The sequence below is a fragment of the Boleophthalmus pectinirostris genome, unplaced genomic scaffold, assembly GCF_026225935.1.
Source record: "Boleophthalmus pectinirostris isolate CB_2022bp ecotype Guang Dong unplaced genomic scaffold, ASM2622593v1 HiC_scaffold_1, whole genome shotgun sequence".
NCBI classification, from domain to species: Eukaryota; Metazoa; Chordata; class Actinopteri; order Gobiiformes; family Gobiidae; genus Boleophthalmus; species Boleophthalmus pectinirostris.
The window spans coordinates 27,682,142-27,690,759 of record NW_026570970.1 but is presented as its reverse complement, the minus strand read 5'-3'; the positions used below and the strand labels follow the sequence as shown (position 1 = coordinate 27,690,759).

The following is an 8,618-nucleotide window of genomic DNA, read 5'->3' as shown; positions in this document are numbered from 1 at the left end:
TGGGTGAAGTGTCTTGCCTATAGTGTGTATCAAGAAGTGGACTAAGTTTGTGACGTCACCCATAGCATCCAGCTCCAGTCCAATGAAGCTCATGAGGCTAGCAGTTACAGGGATGAATTTAGAGCCAGTTCCATGTTAAGTATAGGAATTTATTTACAGACAAAACTGTGAAATAACAACTGCAGGATCATGTAGGGCAGGTTAATATGAACATTTTCAGGACAAAATGACAAAACTCACAGCAGCATTTACAGAAAGAGGGGTGACAATTTTTCATTGTAAATGGAAGTTCCTTCATGGTCACTTCCTGTTTGTGTCCATACCAGCTTGTCAAAGCCTGACCCTGTCAGATCTCAGAAGCTAAGCAAGGCTGGGTCTGGTTAGTACTTGGATGGGAGACCACTGAGGAAATCAGGTGCCACAGTGAGGTGTCAGTCACAAAAACTGCCACTGTGTCCTTAGGCAAGGCACTTCACCCACATTACCAAGTATGAAAGTGGTGTGTGTGGGAGTGTTGGTGGTGCAGATTGGCAGCCTCACTCAGTTTGCCCCAGGGCAGCTGTGGCTATAAAATAGCTTACCACCACTGAGTAGCGAGCAAGTTAGCTACTGTACAGGCTATGGTCTTGCTCAAGTACACAACATCAATCTATGCAATAGAAGCTGCTGGGATAGAACCACCAACTACTGAGTTTGTGAATGCCCTACCTTAGCCTTTGCCACACCACATGAATAATACATTGTTAAGGTTAAGGTAAGTACACTTTATTTGTCCTGTGCATTTGATCCATCCTTCAATACCACTGGTACCTCATCAAAAGGTGGGTGAGGTCATCAAAGTTGTGGCATAGGGTTGAGTACATCAGCCTCACAGCAAGAAGGTTTCTAGAAGGTTGATTCCAGAATCAAGTGGAGCATTCCTTTCTTGAGTTCACATGTTCTCCTGTTCTGTGGGTTTTCCTTTGGGGTTTTGGTTTTCTCTACCACTAATGACTTGTGCATATAGGGTCAGGACTCCCCTTAAATAATTACAAATACTCAGTGGGACTTTCCTGATTAAATACAGGATACATATTAAAACATGATTAAATAAGCAATGGAATGTATGAATTCCTAATAACCCACAACTCATAGAGGGAAAAAACATTAAAACAGAGAGATATTATGCAAAATCGACTTTTAATAGTAAGAATTTTTAAACATGTTAATCATAATTTCCACTCATCATTAACCCACTCAAAGTTGTATTTAGAATGATTTATGCATGTTTGAGAAGTTTTTATTATCCCGAATTCAAGGAACAAGGGCTTTGAAAATTCTAGTTTTTGCTTGCACTCTTTATAGGTTTGCTGTTTTGCACTTCACTTTCTAAAATTTGTTCTCAAAAATCATGATACATAAAACAATCATGCTGCAAATCTGCTGCTCACTACTGTGAACTGCAGTGGGGTGGGGCTGTCAGCATGGTACGACACTATATCCTCTTTTCCTCTGACACAGTTCATTTGGGGCCTCCATGGAGCGCGCCTCTTCTTGGAGCAAGTCCATTTGTAGCGGCTCTCTCCACCCTTGTTGTGTTTCCGTGCTCTGAGCACAGCCCCGGATCCAGAGGCAGGGCTCTGGTCCGTGAGATTCTGATGTCACCCAAACATTACAAAATGTTTTCTTAATAAATAAAACACTTTTTTTATTTTTAATTATTTGAATAATTCTTGTAATTATAAGGCAGATTTCATCAGTTCACAAAAAGATGTTTAGTTTGTGGTGCTGTGAGATAAGGCTAAAGCCAGTGTAAACACAAAACTACTTCTAGTTTAATGTCAGCTTTTTCTCTTTTATTTCCCTTCTCTGCGCCTCCACATCACATTTTAACTTCTCTGCATTACGCAATATGTAATGCATGGGTTTGGCTCATATTAGACGCATTATGCACAGAAAATATTATCATTTCAATCTATATACACTGTTTATTTGCATTGATAAACAGGAAATAGCTTTTGGATTCATGCTTTGTTTTGTGAAGTTTTAAAAAAACATCTCAACATATAAGTTTCTGTAAATGAGGCACATGTTGTAATGATGTTCACTGCAGCTCAACACTCCTGCTTCTACTAGTTTATCACTTTAAATCAACATTTTGATTTACGTTACAATACAAATGCAATAGATTATAACTTATACCATAAAAAGTCTGTCTTCTTTAGGCTAACTTAAATAGCTATATGAGCTCTATAAAGCATATATTAGCAGAGAGCGGTGAGCTTGATCAGTACATATCCAATTCAACTCCAGCTCCTTCAGGTAAGGAAAGAGGAAGATTTCTCATTAAGAGCCTGCTTGCTAAATTTGCCCTGTGCAAACCCTGGATCTCATTGGACCCCGAAGACAGTGTGTGCCACTCATTTTAAAAAGCCGCGAGCTATCGAAAAACCCAACCAGGGGCCTTCTACATGCTGACCTTCCTATAATGACATATTTCATGGCATTTCTTGTAAGGGAAGTAATGTGGACACCCAAAGAGAGGCAGAAATTTAATTAAAGAAGGTTTCATATTCGATTTTGTTGAGTGAAGAGAATCTGGCTGATGCCTCCAGTTGAAAAAGCAGTGATTTGATGATGTCTTGATTACGTGGAGATTATCCTTGCACGCACGCAGACTACAATCTCTCAGAGTCATGAAACGTAGCTGAATTAATACATTTTCATCGATTACTCTTGTCAGGTGCATCCAATTTGCCTCAAGTTATTATTAATGTACAGCCTTGGCGTGTGAAAAATGACTATAGTAAAAAAGAGGTATGTGGACATAGACTTTTAATAGTGACAAATCCATAATTTATATTTTCATTTTCATAAGGTGTGCTCTTTTGCTCTTTTGCCCTCGTCCTTGAACCTGGGCAGAGGTAAAGAAGTGCGCGCATTTCGTTAATGGTTTTTAATACGTTATGTGACCTTGTGTGCTGTGTGCATAGGGCCTGGAGGTGTACTAGTTCAAGAATCCAAATGTCTGTCACTACAAGCTCAGTTCAACAAATATAAAACTGTGGTTGGTTAGCACTGTGGGTTTGATTTCCCAAAAGACGTGTGGCGGACAGTAGGGGGTGCACTTAATTTTTTAGGACTTACCTAACACAAACTTCCTGTGCAGGCGGAGGTCGGGCTTAAATAGCCAGCACGGCAAAGGCTCAGGTCAGTTACCTGGCTGGTGTCAGGTAAGGTGTTAAACAATCTCCTCCCTTTTAATTATTTTAGCCCTTTTAAAACATTATTTTTTTTTTTATTGTTTTAGAGCTAAACTTATACCAGAGGCAGACATTTTCCCCCATGTATTGAAACTTAATGTAGGACCAATAACTTTTAAATCAGGGTTTTAAACATGGTTTTAATCCTTTGTTTTAACAATAGTCTGTCCTAGTAGGATTTTGGTCTGCTACTGTTTTGTTTTACTTAGTGTGTGTTTACTTAGCATGTGTTTTTGTCATTGCTGTGACTGGGCTTTTAGCTTTTAGTTCTAGTTGGTCTAAGTGCCCGGGTTGTACTTGGGAGGGGTTTAGCCCGTACCGTTTTGTTTGCACTTTGGGTTTTAAAGGTTGTATAGAGGATTTTCCAAGGAATGAGAAATCCAGTGACTGTTTGTCGTTTGTCAAATGTTGCGCATGCGTGAAACCACCCACCTCCCCCACAGCTCCCTACATAGAAACGCCTCCTCCCGCCTCCTTCTTACGCCAGTAACGGGTTTGTTTCTAGAAAACAAGTCCTCATCGCTGCACATGACTTGTAAACAACTAACTACAGTGTTGGTTAGGCAAGGTGGAGAAGTGAGGAGCGGGGGGAGGGGGTGCGCGGACATTTCGTGCACGGAGAAGAAGTGAGGAGCAGGGAGAAGAGTGGAGAGAGGAGAGAGGAGAGGAGAGAGAGGAGAGAGGAGAGAGGAGAGGAGGAGAGGAGAGAGGAGAGAGAGAGGGAGAGGAGAGGGGAGCGGTGCGCGGAGATTCCGTGCGCGGAGAAGTGAGGAGCAGGGGGAAGAGCGGAGCGGGGAGCAGGGAGAGGGGAGCGGTTCAGAGAAGGGTGCGTAGAGATTCAGTGCGAATGAACTAGCTACAACACGCAGCGGCAAGCGGGCTCTTTCTTTGCATTGAAAATTACGTTTTCAGGCATAGGATATCGCATTTGTGTCCTAAAAAACGTTTGACTAGCTCTTGGAAATAAAGTACGTTTTCATAATAAGCAGAAGTGACCTGTCCAGGAGTAATTTGGCGACCAGTGCATCAGTATTTAGACCCTTCGTCTGCTTCAGTTGCGCCATCGCTGGAATGAATCTACAAGAATCACCTTAGTTTGGCTTCGCTGCTTTTCCCCTTGTCTTCTTCTTTCAGCGACCTCAAAAACGGACTTTCTTTTGCGGCTAACTGCTCCTGGATTCTTGTCTGCCGTTGCAACAAACTTTGTGCAAACTGCGAGGAAGACATAGGTCAAAAAAGCCGCTAAGAACTGTTGCGTTGGTGGAGTAAACAGCGTCTGTGCATGTTGCGTCTGGGGACTGCGTGACAGGCGTACGAAACCACGTACCGGCGGCGCAGGCAAGTCAGTTACGCTAGAAATGTAGGGAGTTTGATTGACAGCCTATCAGCTAACAGATAACGAGGCAGTGTCGTTATCTATTGGCAAATGTTTAGCCCCACCACGTCCAGAGTTGATGAATTTTTATTCTCTTTTTTTTTGGTCATCATAATTACAAGGCTACTGCATCTCTATAATGCTATCATTGACAATTTGAAACAAACAAAAAATCCTCCATACAACCTTTAAGTTCTTTAGATGTGATTGCATGTTAGCACTTTCTGCTTAGTTCTGGGCGGGGCTACCCCCTCTCAAGTCGTCCTTGTTTGGTTTATTTGTACCATTTATTTCTGTTTTTCAAACTTGGTTCTGCCACCAGGGACTGCAAGGTTTTATTCTAATTTTAGTAGATTTTATGCATTTTGGCCATTTTATCATTTTACTCCACCTGGCTCCTTTTTGTAGAATAAATTATTTTAAATTTCTACTTGCTCCTTTTTAGTCTTTTAATAAATTTTAATTATGCATTTAAGTCACGTCTCTGTCCTTTCTATTTTACATATTTACCTGTGGCCTTGGTCATTTTATGTGCTTCATTTGTTCATCTATTTTACTGAAACAAAAAGTGCACCTAAGGTGCATGTAGATGAAACTGTTGGTTTACTAAACTTGGAGAACTAGATTATCTTTCACTTGCCTTCCCCAGTGGACATGTTTTGTACACGGTTTAGTGGGAATCACAGGGAGAACATGCAGACCACTGATCCAGAAACTGAACCCAAGACTTTTTGTGTGTGTGTGTGAGGTTGGGGTGGAAACTTCAACACAGGATTTAAAAGGCACATATTATACAACCATTATTTTTTTCATAGTTTAACCATGATATATCAGGTCAATTCCAGCTTGGACCAATAGACTCAGGGACAGCTTCTTCCCCAAAGCTGTCACCATACTTAATGAGAACTGTTCATTTGTTTCTTGCACTTTGACGGAGCAGCTCTGAATTCCATTATACTATTGTATAATGACAATAAAAGCTTTCTACTCTATTCTATTCTATTCTATTCTATTCTATTCTATATTGTCACCTCCCGTTAAATACATACATAGAGTTGTATTTTCTTCATTCATGCTTGTTTAAATAATTTCAAAGTCGTCTTTTCTATGCACTAAAAAAATGCTCAGTTTGCATTTTTACCCAAATTGTTGCATCACAGATATAAATCCAGACATCTCCCCGCAGCCCCACTGAAGCCCATAAACCATCACCAAACTCATTCTGCAGTCAAACTGTTTTCACAGTGAACACATGGCTCTATTAGCATTTACACTGCCTAAGGACTTCATTTGTTTATTTTCCCATTGTTCATTCGCATTGCTGACAGCAGAGCGAGCTCCAACACTTAAGTGCTTTATTGGAAATGGAAGTGTAGTTATAAAGTGTGTTTCCCAAATGTAGACAATTGAAATACTTACACAAGATACCAAAAATGTTTGAAAGGGAACTGAAGCGAATAATGCATAATATGTGTTCTTTAAAGGGCACATATTATTTTATTTTTGTATCTGTTATAGCCCTGTTTCCTCCTCATAAACATACCTGGAGTTGTGTTTTGTTTCATTCACACATGTTTAACACATAAGTCTTGCATATTTTAGCTGAGTTCTATACTCTCAGAACACACTTCCACCTTGTGATGTCATGTAGTAATACATTAAGTGCTCCACTGTGTTTTCAATCTCCATCACCTTCACTAGATTCAGTTGGATAAATGCAGCCCTGGACTTGCCACTCTCTACCACACAAGAGGAACAAAAGATAGAAGGTAGCTGTTCATTTGAAAACTACTGCTCCATGACATCACAAGGTGGTACAAAGCATTTTGATCTTTGGAGATGTGGACAGACTAATAATAAAGGCTTACTAAGACATGTGTGAATGAAACAAAACACAACTCCATGTATGTGTTTGATGAGGTGACAATATTCGAAGATGGATTAAAGCTCACAAGAATCAGTTTTATGTAATACAGGATCTTTGAGACTAACAATTCAGTCCAGTAAATCAAGTAAACTTTTCATTCAATCAATCATCCATTCATTCAAATTAATGCAGGTACGTCAAAAACTAGTGATTGTCTGTGTTGCTCCCTTGCACCCTGCTCTGACAGACCCTCAAAGTGCATTTAACCTAGTCAATGTCAGCCTGTCTAAAAGCGGCCCAGTATGAGAGAGGCTGGGAGCTGTTTGCATGCAAAAAATACACAAAAAGGAGAAAAACAGTAGTGAGTGATATCTGTAAAACGTGACGCTCTTGTACCCCTGGGGCTCTGGCTCTCTGTGGTTTGATGGTTATGAAAATGGTGTGAATTAAACGCTGTGACCTTCAGCAGCACCTGTTCATAACCTCCTCCTCTGGGAGATTTGGAGAGACTGAGAGAGCCCCACCACGCTCTACACTAAATGGAAAATATGCTGAAAAAAACACATTAAAGTATTTTTAAAGCTCTGACATAGCATCTCGTGATTCCTTATATCTGAGCATTTCTCTCTGTGCATTTAAATAATAATAGAAATCTGCTAAAGTGAACCACATTTTCTCATCTTGCTTCTTTAAAGGGCCCACATTATACTATTTTCTGATCTGTCATAATGTTGTTTCCTCATCATAAACATTCACACATATTTAACACACAAACACAACAAACAGGGCATTGTGAGATGTAGACTAATAATGCAGTATTAATCAAACATGGCTAAAAGCTCATAACAATCCATTTTGTGTACCGTAAATTCTAGACTATAAGACACAATTTTTTTCTCACACGTTGAACCCTGCATTTAATAAAATGATGTGGCTAATATTTGGATGGATTCTTTGCTTGGTACATTGTTCATTCATATATACGGTATATGATTTGGCAACAGAGGATACGTGCAGCCTGAGTGCAGAAAATGCCGCTGTTTGTGCGGTTAACACATGGATCTGGGGTTAACATGAAGTTGCTACACTAGCTAATGATATTGTCATCGCATTCAAATAGTTTATTGCCATGTGATAAAATAAGTTATGATGCTAAATTAACATTAGTGAGGGGGAAATGTCTTAGTCAGGCTGGCGCTACCTAGTTCCTCCACTCAATTTCATTTCTCTCCAACGACTACGTCAGGAATCAGAATGCACCAGACGATTCACAAAAACCCCGGAAGTGCGAGTTCTGGCACCACCCAATCAGCGAAGAGCCATACATTCTGTGTTGGCAACGATTCCCAAGACAAAGAGAATGTTTGGTGAATTTTATCAAGGGAAAAGACGTTATTGCCCTTCTTCCTATGGGATTTGGGAAAAGCTTAAAGGTTGTATAGAGGATTTTCCAAGGAACGAGAAATCCAGCGACTGTTTGTCCTTTTTCAAATGTTGCGCATGCGTGAAACCACCCCCCCCTCCCCTACAGCTCCCTACGTAGAAACACCTCCTCCCGCCTCCTCCTTACACCAGAAACAGGTTTGTTTACAGCCGGTGCGCTGCACATGACTTGTAAACAACTAACTACAGTGTTGGTTAGGCAAGACGGAGAAGTGAGGAGCGGGGGGAGCGGGTGCGCGGACATTTCGTGCGCGGACGAGAAGTGAGGAGTAGGGAGAAGAGCGGAGCAGGGAGCAGGGAGAGGAGAGAGGAGAGGAGAGGGGAGCGGTGCGCGGAGATTCCGGAGAAGTGAGGAGCAGGGAGAAGAGCGGATCGGGCAGCGGGGACAGGAGCAGGAAAGGGGTGCAGAGAAGGTTGCGCGGAGATTCAGTGCGAATGAACTAGCTACAACACGCAGCAGCAAGCGGACTCTTTCTTTGCCTTGAAAATTACGTTTTCAGACATAGGATATCGCATTCATGTCCTGAAAAACGTTTGACTAGCTCTTGGAAATAAAGTACGTTTTCATAATAAGCAGAAGTTTCCTGTCCAGGAGTAATTTGGCGACCAATGTGTCAGTCTTTAGACCCTGCGTCTGCTTCAGTTGCGCCATCGCTGGAATGAATCTTCAAGAATCACCTTAGTTTAGCTT

At 41.1% G+C, this 8,618-nt stretch overlaps 1 pseudogene; it reads left to right on the top strand.

Moving 5' to 3' along the window:
• Positions 1 to 309: 309 nt before the first annotated feature.
• LOC129409133 (5S ribosomal RNA) lies at positions 310 to 427 on the top strand (annotated as a pseudogene).
• The last annotated feature ends 8,191 nt before the right edge of the window (positions 428 to 8,618 follow it).